General features: G+C 53.0%; 1 protein-coding gene across 5 annotated transcripts in view; it reads left to right on the plus strand.

The window, feature by feature from the left end:
• Positions 1–15304, plus strand: part of ZFHX3 (zinc finger homeobox 3) — a 380864-nt gene that overhangs the window by 284808 nt on the left and 80752 nt on the right. The window lies entirely within an intron of this gene.

Genomic DNA, 15304 nt, shown 5'->3' on the forward strand with positions numbered 1-15304 from the left:
GCAGGAGCTCCCAGCCCAGCGCTGATCTGCAGCCTGAGCCGTGGCTGTGACGGGTCATTCTGGCAACTGCAGCTTGTGATTAAAAAGAGAATCAGTCACTGTCATCTTGGACCTCAGCACCAGTGATCTGACAGTCCACGATGCCTCAGCTTCTTCCTCATCAGAGCATCTTAGGCTCAGGACTGCCCCAAGGGTTGTCCTCTGACTCAGGCTGATACCAGAGAGCTCATCTCATTTTGTGACTAGCACAGCCAGCTGCAGCATTCCACTGCCTGAAGATGCAGCTGGGAGACCCAGGGGATCCTCTCATTCAAGATTTTGGTTGGTTCTCCAGGGTCTCCTCCATGCGTGGCTTCAGAGGGCTGGATTCTGCTGCTTCTGTGTGGTCACATCCTGGAAATTCCCTTCTGTCCTCAGGGAAGTTGGATTCTTCACTGCATGGCCTTCAGCCTCACAGCTCTCGTGGCAGGCTGGCTGCTGCTGAGATCATCTTCCCTCTGGTCTGAGCTGGGCTTTGGGAGCCTCTGGCTGGGGTGGCCCTGCCAGGGCAGCGTTCCTGGCTGCCAGAGCTCTGCCCTGGTGCTGCTGCTGCTCTGCAAACCCAGGGACCTTCTGCAGCTCGTGTCTCTGCAGCAGGGATCCTGTGTGGGGTGAGTCAGGCACAGGGGCTGATGCTTCACCCACACCTGGCTGCTCAGAGGCCCTGGGTGTCCACGTGTGCTACAGAGATGTGATCTCTGTGCAAAACAAGCTGATGTCCCTTGGAAAAATAGTAGTCACGTTGGGTTAGTGTTCCTCTTCCATCTTGTTTCTGCTTTCTGTGGTGTGTTAAATTTTTGCATTTTTAAATTTTTACTTTTCAATTTTAATTCTTTATTTATTATTATTATTATTTAATTTTAATTGAGCAGCTTGTTCACAGCTGTATCTTTAATGCGGCATTTACCGTGGCTCCAAGAAATGTTTTAAGTAGGATGGAGAGTCATTCATAGGATCATCTGTCAGTGGGTGGTTCACATCAGGAAATGGGTTAGGCAGCAGAGTTAAGGAAATGTTATTTTATAAAATGCCTTCAGCTTGTCACATCCCTTGAAGAGCCAGGGGCAAGGAGCAGATGGGGCTGATCTCTGAGGGTGTGTGGGTGCATACACAGGGGCAGATTTTAGGGAGCCCAGAAAAGGGCTCTGGCATCACTTGTGGTGTGCAGTTCACCGAACACTGCTGTCATGGGCTGGGCAGGTTTTCAAAGGTCTGGTGGCTGATTTTATGTCCCCACAGAGCCTGGAGCTCCCCTGGCAGCTGGCTGAGCTCCAGCTCCTGCTGCAGTTTGGCTCCCTGTGTCACTGAGAGGGAAGGACTGAATTCAGCTGAGGATGAGGGGAAGGAAGGACACTGAGGAGGACCCCAAAGCTCAGAAAGCTCAGGGACATGCCTGTAGAAATCTACAGCTTGGAAATCATGTACTTACTGTTTTTATTGATAAACAGAGTATACAGGGCTGGTTCCCAGCCTCCCTTCTGGCTGATCCTCTTGGATCAGCTGGTGGAAAGTCAGTCACTCAGCTTTTGATGCTGCAGAGGCTGGGCTGGATGAGTAATGAATGATTCCTTCAGGCCTGGGGATATCCCCTTCTCCTTGAGCCAGGTAATTAAAACCCTGTCAGCTCATGCTGTGGCAGGTGCCTGCTGCTGCTCCTGGCCTGGGGAGGCGTGGGGGGAAGGAGTTTCTGTTAGCTGGTTGTGAAATTGAGTTCACTCTTTGTGGCTGGGCAGGGGGGTGCAAGGAAGGAGCCTCAGACACCCTGTTGTGGGGTGGCAGCCTGGGTGGTGGGTGAAGCACCAGCCCCACAGCCCTGTGTGGGCACTGGCTCCAAATGGGTTGTCACCAAGCAGAGCAAAACCCTTCTGAGCTCAAACTCTTTCTTTTCCCCTGTCTTTTCATGTGTCTTCTGCTACAAACCTTTGAAGAAGGCCTTCATAATTAAGTTTTTCCCAATTGGGGTTTTGCTTTTGAAAGAAAAATCACTTTGCATTTGGGGGTTTGAAAGAAAAATAAGGAACAATTTTCCCATTTAATTTCTGTTGGAGCTCTTTTTAAGTCACTTGGTATTTACTATATTGAATTTTCTCTTAAATCTCTGTTCCCGTTGCTCTGTATATTGCCCCTTTTTAAATCCTTTAACATAAAATCAAGCATGCACATTCTGGTATGGTGCTAATTCTGCTCTCAGCATGGGCAGGACGTGTTTAAGTTGTGCCAGTGAGTCCTCAGTTTTCCTGAGAAAATTGTAAGAGAGTAAATACATCTTTGCAATAACGAAGTTGCAAGTGTTGGAAAAGCTTTACATTGTTACCGATTGTTATGTGACAGAGATACTTATTTTTTCCCATTTGGTGAAACTGACCTGTTTGAGTTCTGCTCTGTCAGGAGTGTGGCCGTGGTCACTGTGCCTGCACTGTCACCTTGTGCTGTCCCTGGAGCACACAGCCATGCCCAGCAGCTCAGGGTGACTTGGGCAAGAGTCTCTCTCGTTTGTGCTGTTTGCAACTCGGGTGAAGAGGAAGAAAGAAGCTGCCTTTGGAAATGAAGCCTGGATTCAAGCCTCCTTTTCAGATGGGCTGATGTAGGAGTGGGCAGATTCTCATTCATTCTTTTCTTCCTCCTTCCCTTGCTGACTCCAGTGTGCACATCAGTTGTGGAATCAGTTGTTGAAGCAGTTCCTTCCTTTCCTGCCTACACACAGACCTGGTCACAGAAGATGGATTTATCAGATATGGCTCAGCCCTGTTTTCTCTCCGAGGAGTTTGGCATGGAAGAGTCAGACTGAACCTCTCTGTGGAGGTTTTCCCTGTTCCCTGTGCCCAGGAGCCTGCCGGAGCCCTCACCTGCTGGAGAGCAGCCCTGTGTTTGTGGGGTTGGGAGCCAGCACTCCTGCCCCTGGGGCTCTTGGAGCTCATCCCAGCCTCTGTCTGTTCCAGTCTCCTCTCACTCCGTTGTGCACCTTCCCTCGCCCAGAGCTAAAACAAGGAGCCAAGAATTAATTGTTTTGTGTCGTTTCCCCCTGTGTTGTGTTGTGGTCTGATCAGTATCTGGGCCCACTGGGCACTGGAGGCATTTGCTTCCCCTGCTGTGGGGAGAGCTGAGCAGAGGCTGCCGCTCCTCCTGGATCCAGGTGCTGAGCAGGAGAAATGCAGGTGGCAGGTGTGGAAGCCAGGGTGTGGGTGGGAGGGCAGGGCTGTGGGCTGGCACTGGGGGTGCTCCAGGAGTGTGCAGGACACCGTGCTGCTGGACATGGGTTTGGCTGGTCAGCCTGGCTCTCTGGCCCTGGGGTTCCTGTCCATCACCACAGGCTGCATGCTGCAAGCCATGTCCCACCTGAGCAGCTCAAGTGAACTTTCCACAGCAGGAGGTGTAATCAGAGGGTAAATAATTAAGTAACATTTATTTGACATTTATATGAAATTCACTGCCATGGAATTTAACTCGGTGCTGGCTGTAAGGGATGAGGAGGAAGGAAAATGTGATGGGGTGTAGGGGAACCTGGGTGACTTAAAGGATTCCAAACTGGAGTGGAAATTGTAATATTGGTGTTATTGTAAGCCATGTCATTCATCCAATTTCAGGATTTCTAGAATGGTTCTGGAGTGCTCTCTTGAGCACAAGGCTCATATTCCAAGTCTAGACTTGGGAGGTGGAAAATGCAGCACTGCTGGGTGGGATCTGTGGTCTGCAAGGATTTGTGGATGCTGAGGGGGAAGCTCCTTGGTCACCTTTCCGTGCTGGGGCAGAGTTGGGGCTGGGGGCTCCCCAAGGACGGCTGGGGCTCGTGCTGGGGGGTGGCAGCAGGGCAGGGGCAGTGCTGAGGGTGCCAGAGATGAGGTTTTCATCAGTGCTGACTAAAGAGTTCTGGAGCTTCGTGGCTTGTTCCTAATTAGAGGCTGGAGTTGGTGGGTGCTGCGCTCGCAGGGCTGCCAGGGTGGCAGTGGTGGCCCTGGGACAGCCCTTTCCTCCTGACACTTCACCTCTCTGTCCTTCTGCTTTCTTTGGAATGGCTGAGGACGTCTCTGGGGGCTTTTATGTGGTTGTTTTTCATTGCTGGCTTTCAGAAAAGCACTTGATCAGGAGTCCATGTTTCTAGTAATTATGCTTCACAGGGACCCATTTCCTTATGCATTTAATAGGGCTCTGTCTTTCAGCTTGTGCTTGGCCTGAACTCTTGAGCAGGGGCCCTGCACGAGTGAGATGGGCATTAAAGGCTTTGATTTTCTGCAGGGCAATTATTGTGGCCGGGTGAGGAAGAGGAAGCTGTTCAGTGAGCGGTGAGGGGAGAGGTGTTGAGACCCTGACATGAGTAATCAGTTCAGTGTTGCAGGTTCCTGAGTTCAGGGGCCGTTCACACCATAGGGGTCCCCAGGTGACCTGCAGGCTTTGAGCCCTGCCTGAGAGACCTCTTCAAGGGAGCTCCTTTAACCACATGGTTTGTCTTTGAGCTCTGCTGAAAAACTGGATTCTGAAGATGAGAAAAAAATTCCCTTAGTGCACCTTCTAATTGTTCATTTAGGAGCAGAGCTCTCCTCCAGCTGGGAGGGCTCAGGGCTGCTGTAAAGTGCTAATTAAAAGTAATAGTGATAATGAAAACAGATGTTTTCCAGAAAAGTAAGTGCTGCTGGTGCCCCAGTCTGCTGTCCCTGCCTTCTCTGCAGGATGAGAGTGAGTTGTGTCCTCAGAGCTGCAGGTCCAGGGGGGCTGTGGAAGGGGCCCAGGTCCCAGGGGGCTCCTGCTGCGTTAACAGCCGGGGATGGCTCTGGATACAGCACAGAGGTGCCCCCAGCACTGCCTCAGAGCACCTGCTGCCTCCCTGCAGAGGTGGAGGAGTGCTGGCAGGACTTGTGGGGAGGAGTAGAGCAGAACTGTTGAAGACACTGAATTGTTTTCTAGAGTCTTGTTCTACAAAAGGAGGGGAGAAAGCCAAGATGGCTCATTAGAAGGGTGACAGGGAGGAAGATCTCCCTTGTCTAGATTTTGATAAGAAGGGATTGTTTTAATCATGTTTATAACTAATATACTGATGAGTGTTTGAAAGAGCAGCCCCATCTCTCCAAGACCTCTGGGATAAGTTTATGGGGCTCTGCAGCCCATCCCCAATGTTTGGGCTGAGAGGGGACACGTTTCAGAAGCTCATGTCCAGATCTCCAGCCTGTGAGGCAGTGGCTGTGTGGCCTGAGTGCTTGCTCTTGGAGTGCTGGGTTCAGTGGTGCTGTCAGTTCCATCACTAACCCAACACACCCTAACCCTTCTCATTGCTCTGCAAGTGGGCTGGAGAGGTGACACCATCCTCTCCATGTCCTGCAGTACAGATGTGCACGGGAAAGAGCAGCTGAGAGAGGAGGATGGAAGGATGAAGCAGTTGTGGAGGTGCAAGGTTTTGTATTTCAGCCTGAAAAACTTGGCTTGAGAGTCTTTGGCTGACTGTGCTTGTGGGAGAAGTGGCATCCTTTAGAGGGGTGGGAGGCACCAAGGAATAGGGGATGAGGGGGAAGACAGGGGTGGGTTGTTCTGGTCCTGATGACAGAAGGCTTTAGGAGAGGGAGGAAGGGCAGAGCACTAGCCAGAGGCACTGCTGTGATCTTGTCCAGGTTGAGGCCAGTCCACAGTAAGGGTGCTGGTGTGAAGTTCATTTTGCAGATGTCAGCAGTAATTAGCCAGAGAAGGTGATTCAGCTGCACAGGAGCAGGCAGCGGAGGTGGCACCGAGTGCTGCCTGCAGCCCACAGCCATGGTCCTTGGTTAACACCGAGATGGAGCTGTCAGAGCCTGGTCTGCACTGGAGATAATGGGACCCATCCTCCTTAATTACTGCCCATGGAGCTGCTGACACAGCCCTGGAGCTGCAGCCCTCGTTAAAGTCATTTTGCGCTGTCACTGGGCCGTGGTGGCCGTGGAGCCCCGAGTGTGTGACAGCCTCTGTTCCTGCTCCTGTGGATGGAGGAGCAGTGGATGCTGTTAGCAGAGCGTGCCCCACTGGGCAGTCTGGCATCGCTGCTGGAGCCTGGGGCATGCCTGTTCCCGAGGTTGATCCAAGAGAAACTATTTTGGTATCAGAAACTACTTCAGAACCAAAATGTTGCCTTGCTGTGTGCTGGCAGACCTGCTGCTGGCCCTGCAGACCCGCGGTGGCAGGTGACAAGCTGCAGTGTCACCTGTTCTGAGGCATGGCCTGCATGAACATACCTGCTGGATCTTCCACACTGACTGTGTCCAGAGTTCAGTCTTTGCAAAAAGAACTCCTAATGCATTGCACAAGAATTTGGGTCCTGAAAGGATAAATTCTGTTAAATCTTGCTAAAAGGAAACTGTACAAAGTCCAGAGTGGAGGTAAAAGTAATTGCAATACCGAAGGAAATGTTTTAGAGTGGGAAGCAGAGTTTAATTTTCAGCTGATGGGGAGGAGGATCCAGAACTGAAGCTGCAGGTTTTGGTGTTTGAGCTGTGTTTGGATGGGTGCTCCAGCAGAAGGTGCACGCAGCTGTGGGAGTAAGCCCTGGTACAGGTGTGTGTGTAAGGTAAACAGCTGTGTGTGGCAGTGGGACAGCTGTCTGTGGAGGTGGCTCGGGGTCAGTGTGGGCACAGCAGCGTGTGGAGGGTCTCACTGGGGCTGGGGGGCTGCAGACAGGAATTGCTCTGGCAATTCTTACATTGGTAAAAAGCTCAAGACAGCGCCAAGAACACCTCACAGGCACCCCACAATTATCATAATAAACAGTTTTATCATCTGCTTGGCAGTCAATAGTGTGGCTTACGCTGCTTTAGTATCTCTCTGGTATTGATCACTGTCACAGCTGTGCCACGGTCAGCTCCTGTTAACCCCTGCACTGCCAGCGGCTCCAGCCGTCCTGCCAGGGGCTGGGCTCACCTGGCACCCAGGTGTGTGCAGCAGCATGGGGCAAGCCCACCTTTGAACAGGGGCCTGGCGGTGGGGTTTTGATCCAGGAGTGAGGGATTGAGTGCACATCCTGTGTATGGGGGTGTTAAAACAAAAGGCTTGGCATGTGGATCCCAGTTGGGCTCCGAGGGGTTTGGGCTTGTACCAGTGTGTTGTGGTGTGTGGTGCTGAGTCAGAAGGGGGTCCCTGAGAGCCCTGGGTGCCCCAAGACAGTTGGGGAAGGAGGGCTGCTCTCTGCAGTGTCACTGCCGTGCTTTACTGGGCTCAGGCTCCAAACCAACCATCCCTGGGCATCCCTGGCTTGGCCTGGCTGTGCTGGCCCTGCCTGGCTGTGAGAGCTCAGGCTGGGATGGGTTCATGCTGGGAGGCAGCCTGGGCCCTGCAGCAGCTGCGGGGCTGAGCTGGGGCAGCCGGGGGCTGCTGCTCTACCCAAGGCACTGTCTGGGCTAAGTGAGCCCTTGGGGGTGCTCTGACAGCATTGCCTCCGCTTCTGGCAGCGCAGCAGCAATTAGGAATATCAGGTTAGGAGCTGACTCCATTTTGGGAGGAAGAAGGATGATTTGCTGTCCACATCCCAATGGGGCTTTGAGGAAGGATGGGACTTTCTGGGATTTGGTTGTACCTAGATAGTTGGGTCTTGTGGCCCAGTATTTCTCCTAATGGAATTTCCCATCATTTACTGCCCTGCTGATTCCTGATCAATGAAAATAAAATTGCATTGCCTCCTGAGAGGCTCCATGTATGGCTGCAGCCTCCAGCTGTGTCAGTTCCGGTAAGATAATCTCATCAGGCGTGCAAGAGGGTAATAGGAAATAAAAATAAAACCCACAATTAGCAAGAGGCCAGGCAGCCGAGTAACACTTTCAGTCCTGGAGGTCTGGTGCACTCACCAACTTCCTCCCTCCTCTCCGAGGGTGCTGCATCCCTCGCAGTGCTGCCCTGTGCTGCTCCCCGGGCTCAGGAGTGCCTGCAGGTGCATCGGGCACATCCCCTGGCATCCATCCCCATGTACTGTCCTGTCAGCCCTCCCGGCTGAGGTGGTTGAATGTTTCACATGGTGGTTCTGAGGTGCTCCAGGGATGCAGCAGCTGATGGAGGGGCTGAGCTGGGCACATGGAGAGCGTGAACTTGAGACTTTGAGCTGTCAAGTGGTGCACAGGTGTTGACTCCTGATGGTTGCTGCAATCAGGAGAGTTTTTTTGGCCAGATAAGGAGCATGCTTAGGCTGTATTTGAAGTTTAGAGCAGGGTGTAGTTTTGGAAGCAACAAATGTGGGTGTTTTTTACAGGAGTACAGGACCACTTGGATCTGCTAGAAGGTTGCTCTGAATGGTGTGGTTTCCCAGCTGTACCAGCAAGTTTCTTTGCCTGTTTTAGGGTTTTTTTAGATTATCTCCCGGTGATACGGCTGTAACTGGTGTTTATACTGAACCATGAATGGCTGGTGTGAGCAGACATCCTGGTGACCTTTGTGATGAGACTGTGCAATCCCAGTGTGTAGCTCAGAGCTGACGTACGAGCCGTGCTGTTTGTCTGAGCAGCCAGTGGAATGGTTACAGAATGACCTAATAGCTCTAAGCCTGCTCTCCCATCCAAAGCATCGGCTTTCCCAAAGGGTGGGAAAGAGCAGCCGAGCCCAGAATGTCGCAGTGAGTCTGCTTCCTAACAAGGACTGGATCCGAGCCCTGGCAGAGGAGATCTGCATGACTTATGAGTCTCTCTCTTAGCCCTGGCTTGGCCCTTGACACCAGTCTGGAGCGCACATGTTGTTTGGGTAAAGCTGTAGGAAGGAGGAAGGAGCCTTGGCAGGGTTTGTGGTGAGTCCCTGCGTGTGTGGGGATGGCAGGGCAGCACAGCCTGGCAGGACAGCACAGCCTGGCAGGGCAGCTGCAGCTCTTCCAGCCGTGCCGCTGGGGCTGGCTGTGCCTCGTCCCAGAGCCCTGTGGCAGGGCTGCACTCACAGCACTTTGGAGCCTGTCCATCACAAGCATCACCAGGGGTTCAGTGGGGTTTAAAGGCTGCCCAGAGCAAGGTCTGGTGGATGTTCCTTCCCTCCATGGAGGGACACAGGGCCCGGACAGGGCTGTGGTGGCTGGAGCTGGTGTGAGCCACTGGACTGGCACTGGGGACACAGGACCAGCTGCAGCATGGCACAGTGTGGGGACAAGCATGGCCCGCTCCCTGAGGCACTGGGGGAACCTGGGGGACTGTGGGGTGTGTGTGACAGAGAGAGGCAGTTTGTCCTCAGCAGCTCTTTGATTAGTTTTGGAGTTGGATCAACAATGGAGCACTGGAAATGCAAACCAGATGCAAATGTAGTTATTTATGCAGCAGCATAGGCTGAGAACACCATTTAACAAGAAAGATTGGGGGATTGGAGCAAAAGGGTGAGTTGCACAGTGGCAGAATCGTGAGGTGTTTTGAAACAAAACCTGGAACTTGTGGTGTCCTGCTCAAGAGGAGAGGATCCTGCAGAACCTGAGAAGAAGCTCTGTGCCCTGGGAGTGTGTGAATGCCTTGTCCTGTATGAGCTAAGCAAGTGCATCAGGTTGCTGTGTAGAGAGAAATGTGGCTGAAGCCAGTTTACCTCTGCTGCAGAATATTCTTAGTGCTAGGAATCTCCTGAAGGAGTAAGCACTTTGTCCCCAGCTGCTCTCAGAAAGCCTTCTGGCCCTCCTTGGGATCACTCCACTCTCAATGGCAGTGGGCTGAAGATCAGATAAGTATTTTTGTGTGTAGTGCAGTAGCTGGCTCAAAGGGATCAGCAAACTTGGAATAATAGTTCATAACAAAATGCCTTCTGAAAAGCTGCCTGGCTCGTGTTGCTCCCATTGGCTCAGTTGTAGCTGGTGTGAAGGGCAGAGGGAAAATGTGGATAATGTGGAAGTTCATCTTTTCAAGGAGCCCCTTTCTCTCAGCTCCATGCCAAGTGCTTGAGCCCTGCAGCTTTCAGGCCTGTTTTGTTCAGCGTTTCCTTTGCTTCCTGCTGCTTGAGAAGCTGTTTATGCTGGTGGTGCTGGGGAGATCTGAGGGGCCAGCCCCGTGTCCCCTCCTGGCTGTGCCTGATGGATCTTCTCTTTGAGGAGACCACTGAGTGCCACATCATCCCCTTCTGAGACCTTGGGCCTCTCAGGATCCCGGGGCAAGAACCCCTCGAGTGGAAAGCTCGTAGTGCTCACAGGGGCTTCCACAGAGGCAGATTTTTTACTGAGGAGGTGGTGAGACACTAGCACAGGCTGCCCAGGTACAGTCACCATCCCAGAGAGGGATTTAAGAGGTGTGTAGATGTGGTATTTGGGGACACGGGCTAGTGGTGGCCTTGGCAGTGCTGGGTTAATGGTTAGACTTGATGATCTTAGAGGTCATTTCCAACCCAAATGATTCTTCAATTCTATGAATTCTTGGCTTTGTTGGGATAACCAACTAGCAGGGCTAGCTTGTTTAATTCTGCTCCCTCTGCAGAGGTGCTGGATGTGGCCATGTGTCCAGATGGAAACAGTCTGGCACAGAGCAGAAGTCTGGAAGAACTGAGCTTGGGCTTTTGGTTGGTCAAGCATCACTGCAAAAGAGGAAGAGACATGTAAGCTGTTCAGAATTTGTCAAGACTGGTATCTTGCTCATCAGACCATGTTTGCCAGTGAAACAACTCCAGTGTGATCAGGGTGTGTGCTAAAACACACCTTGGTCTCACTTGGAGAGGTGCAAAATGTGACTTGCTGCTGTGTGAAAAGGAAAAACTAGTTTGTAATTGCTTCATTAAAAGGTTGAACTTGGCAAATATCAGTATTTTCAGGTTGTTGGGTTTTTTTTGGTTAGGAATTGCATAAGAGGATTCCCAAACCTCCCAAATGCTGGTGGAAAAGCCCCAACTAGATACACACTTGTGCATCCATGTTCCCTGTTCTGGCACAGGTTTTGGCTCAGGTTTTGGCACATAAGTACTGTTTTATCCTAATACCTCAAGCCTTGTTGCGGAGTTTTCAGCACTTCCCTCAGCAGCAAGATACCTGCCAGCCTTTCTGGCACCTTAATGAATGTGAGGGAGCTGGGATCCGTGTCTTCTGTTTAATTTAAAAGGTAGAAGCATTTTAGGGAACTGGGAATTGAAACCCTTGGTATTGCCACTCGAATCTCCAGCCAGAGTTGCTGAGGAAATTTGAAAAGATCTTCTATTCTGGGAAGTAACTCTTCACATATTTGTGTGATAGTAGCTGCTGTAGAAATCACATAAAGTGACAGCATGCTCTTGCCACCTTGTTTTACCCTGTCTGTGACCGTCCTGCTTGCCAAGCGAGGCAGCGTGTGCTCACCTAATTGCAGGCACTATCATAATTCATATGCATAAAGGAGCAAAATTAAAGTTGCTTTGGCAACATACATTCTGTTCTTCCTTAATTTCTGAATTCTTGATCCTAGGCAATTATTTTTATCATGTCTTTCCACTTGCAATTTCCTAAGTGTTCCCCGAGTGCTGCGCAGCACGCCAGGTGTGGGGAGGCAGCACAGAAAGCTCTGCTGCTCCAGATTTGGTGTCACCACTTGAGAGGGTCACGGTGCCTGCCTCACACCCTGCCTGGGCTCCTGCTCTGGGCAGCTTTGTGCAAACCTGTTCCCAGGGGCCTCCAAGGTCCTTTCCCAGGCCTTTATGTGTTTCTATGACCGTGCAGGTGGGTTGGCTGCTCACCTTTGCTGTGTCCATCCCGAGTTTTCAGGCTGGAACAAGTGTCACCCAGTGCCACTGCTGAGACAGGAGCTCCTGGGCACACCTGGACCTGGCACATTCCAGGTGCTGTCCTGCTGGGGATGCTGCAGAACGCCAGGCTCAGAGTGAGGGGGTTGTGGGCAGTGTCTGGGTGCACCTCAGTCCTGTGCTGTCCTTGTCCCTCTGTCCTGTTTGGCTTTCCTGAGCCCCTGGGCTGAGGGCTGAGCTCTCCCCTGTGCCCCGCAGCTGGGCAGAGGGAGGGCAGCTTGCAGGGCTGCAGCCAGGTGATGGCTGGGCTGTAATGCATCTGCTGGTATCTCCTCCTGTCCTCGGTGCCCTTTCTCCATGGTGCCATGAGGGTCATTAGCTGAGGGAACAGTTTCTCACTGTCGCTTTCTCCTTTTGTTTTCCTCCTTCCTCATTGCTTCTGCTCTTGGTTTACTGCCAAACAGCCTCTTGTGAAAGGGCCGCCTAATTAACCCTGTGCTAATTAACAATTTAAAATTACACAGCACGGCTGTTCATATTTAATTCTCGGGAAGCCTGGGCAACAGCAGGAGCCCCCTCCTCCCTCCCGCTGCATCCCTGCTGCCCGCACTGCTCGCCGGTGTCCCCAGGGGAGCAGAGCCCGGTGCCCAGCCTGGGGTGCCCAGGGGTGGCAGGAGCTGCTGCAGGAGCAGCCCCTCCTTGGTGGCAGCTGCTGGAGGATGGAATGTCTGTCCCTTTGAGGATGGGGCTGGAAGGAGGGGACACAGGGATTGACTCCACGCGTGTTCTGCATGGCGTGGCTGCCAGGCTGGTTGGCAGGAACGGGGCAGAGGTGTGGGGCACACGGTGCTGGGCTGTCACCTGCCATCCAGGTCTGGGCCACTGTGGTGCCACGTCGGCTCCAAGGGGCTGTGAGGTGCAGTGGGGAAGGGCCAGGGTGGGATGGCAGTGATGGGGTGTGAGGAAGGGGCTCCAAGGGACCGTGAGGGGCAGGCAGGGTGGGATGGCAGTGGTGGGATGTGAGGAAGGGGCTCCAAGGGGCTGTGGGGTGCTGTGGGGAAGGGGCAGGCAGGGTGGGATTGCAATGATGGGATGTGAGGAAGGGGCTCCAAGGGGCTGTGAGGTGCTGTGGTGCCATGGGGAAGGGGCAGGGTGGGTGGGATGGCAGTGCTGGGGTGTGAGGAAGGGGCTCCAAGGGGCTGTGGGGAAGGGGCAGGCAGGGTGGGATGGCAGTGGTGGGATGTGAGGAAGGGGCTCCAAGGGGCTGTGAGGTGCAGTGGGGAAGGGGCAGGCAGGGTGGGAGGGCAGTGCTGGGGTGTGAGGAAGGGACTCCAAGGGGCTGTGGGGAAGGGGCAGGCAGGGGGGATGGCAGTGCTGGGGTGTGAGGAAGGGACTCCAAGGGGCTCCAAGGTGCAGTGGTGCCATGGGGAAGGGGCAGGCAGGGTGGGATGGCAGTGCTGGGGTGTGAGGCTGCAGAGGGGAGCAGGAGAGCCCTTCTTTGCCACTGGGGCAGTGTGAGAGCGCAGAGTCTCTGGCACTCAGGCTGTTCTCTCTGTAACTGGAGTTCATTGATTTTACGGGAAACCATGTTTACAGACAGAGTGCTGATCGACCTGACGAGTTGACTTCTGCCTCCTTAAGTAAGAACTACCTTTTCTTATTGACTGGCTGATAAACAGAGCAGAGAGGGCGGCAGGGGGAGCGAGTGGGAGGTGTGGAGGCACCACTGTCTGTCCATCTGAGCTCTCACACGCTGTCTGTCCCCACACAGGTGGTCCAGGGTGCTGGAAGACTCGGGGCTCAATAGTGGACTAATAACTGCATTGTACTTCTGCTTAGAACCTCGTTTGCTTTAGCAAGGAAATTGCTGTTTTCAGTTTAAAGTGATGATTCCTGCAGCTTCTGTGTGAATAGAAACAAATATTTTCATGGCTTGTGCTCCCTTCAAGAGCAGCTCTGATGGTGACTGAGCCATCAGCAGAGCCTGGGCTGGTGCAGGGGCTCAGCCTGTGTCCGGGTCCTGGGCTGGCCCTTTTGGCTCTGGGTTTGTCCACATGCCCTGTAAGGACTGCTCTGTGCTGAGGAAAGGGAGTGGAGAGAAGATTCCTTTGGCACAGCACATCTTGAGCTGGTTAACTTGGAGTGAGTGGGGGAGAGCTGTTAAAGGCAGCCAAGGCAGAAAAGCCCACCAATTAATTGGAGCGTGCGGGTCTGCCTGGCCGGGCCGGGCCGGGAGAGAGATTGGCTTTCCTGTCAATAAACAAGTCCCCAGTGCAGCATCAAAGCTGCAGTCCTTTATCAATCGTGGCCTCCTCTTCCCGCATGTTCCTGTAACTTACCAAGCATTTATTACATTGATTTTCCAATCAGGCTGTTAACCCTCCCGCCCCTCCAGCCCTGCTAACCCTTCCGGCCTGGCTGTCAGTCAGGCAGCTCCTGCCACTCAGGAGCTCTTGGTGGCAGAGCTGCTGTGATCCTGGCCGAGCCTCACCTGGCCATGCCTCACCTGGCCGAGCCTCACCTGGCCGTGCCTCACCTGGCCATGCCTCACCTGGCCGTGCCTCACCTGGCCGAGCCTCACCTGGCCGTGCCTCACCTGGCCGGCTGTCCCAGGACTGGCTGTGCTGGCCTACACAACACTCCATGTCTAAACGAATTAGTAGGGTGTTCTCATTCCAAGTTCTGCTTTGAAGTGCACATGGATATTCCTAAAACTTCACTTGGCAAAAGTATGAGGCTTATGGAGTTTGTTTCCTCCTTTCCCCTGAATTGGGTGTGTTTTGGTTTAATTTGGGTTGCAGTTGGCAGTGCAGAAGCAGCAGTGAAAAGGAAGAGAGGAGGCGTGTTGTGGGGACACAGGAGGATCTGGGATGGGTGATCCAGGGAGGGAGCTGGTGCAGCAGGAGCTGGTACATGGCTGGAGCACAGTCTAGGTTAGGGGGGCAAAAGTGGCTGACTGAGAACCCAGAGCCTTTTGGCAGTGGGATTCTGCTTTTCCTTGTTCTCAGTGCAGCAGATGACTGTTAGTGCAGAGCAAATCCCTGTTTATTGCCAGTGCAACTGCAGAGGCAGCTGTGTATGGCAGAGAACCCAGGGACAGTGGGGCTGGAGGGGTTCTGGAGTAACCTGTGTGTGATCACACCAGTGGTGTCTCTGCTGCACCTGCGTTGTTCTGCAGCATCCTTGCTCGTGGGCTTTGGAGTGTGACTTTGCCTTCAGTGGTCGCTGCAAATGCTTTTTCTTCGAGCGTCACCAGAAGTCAAATGTGAAGAGGAAGTACAAACACATTAGAGAAATCAGCAAAGTGTGGATGGCTTTGTGTAGTAAAGGAAAATAAACTGGGAGATAGTGAGACCAGAAAAAAAACCCTGATTATCACTCAATTTTCTTTTGTGTGAACTAATTCAGGTGGTTCACACAGTGCTGCTGTGGCACCTCACTGGCTTTGCAACTGGTGTGTCTTCTCTGGCAGGTTTCCAGTTCTCCTCACACTTTCTGCATGAGCTGAAGAGGGCTCTGTTGGGATTGCAGGACTCCTTTAGGATTGCAGGACTGGAGTCGTTGGCCAGATGTAGCAAAAAGGGTCACGATGACAGGGGGCCCTGGATGTTGGCCATGGGCAGCAGCCCAGGCCTGCTGACTGCCTGGCAGTCCTGGGAATCCTCCAGTCACG

This window comes from Catharus ustulatus, chromosome 11 (assembly GCF_009819885.2).
Source record: "Catharus ustulatus isolate bCatUst1 chromosome 11, bCatUst1.pri.v2, whole genome shotgun sequence".
In the NCBI taxonomy this organism is placed as follows: domain Eukaryota; kingdom Metazoa; phylum Chordata; class Aves; order Passeriformes; family Turdidae; genus Catharus; species Catharus ustulatus.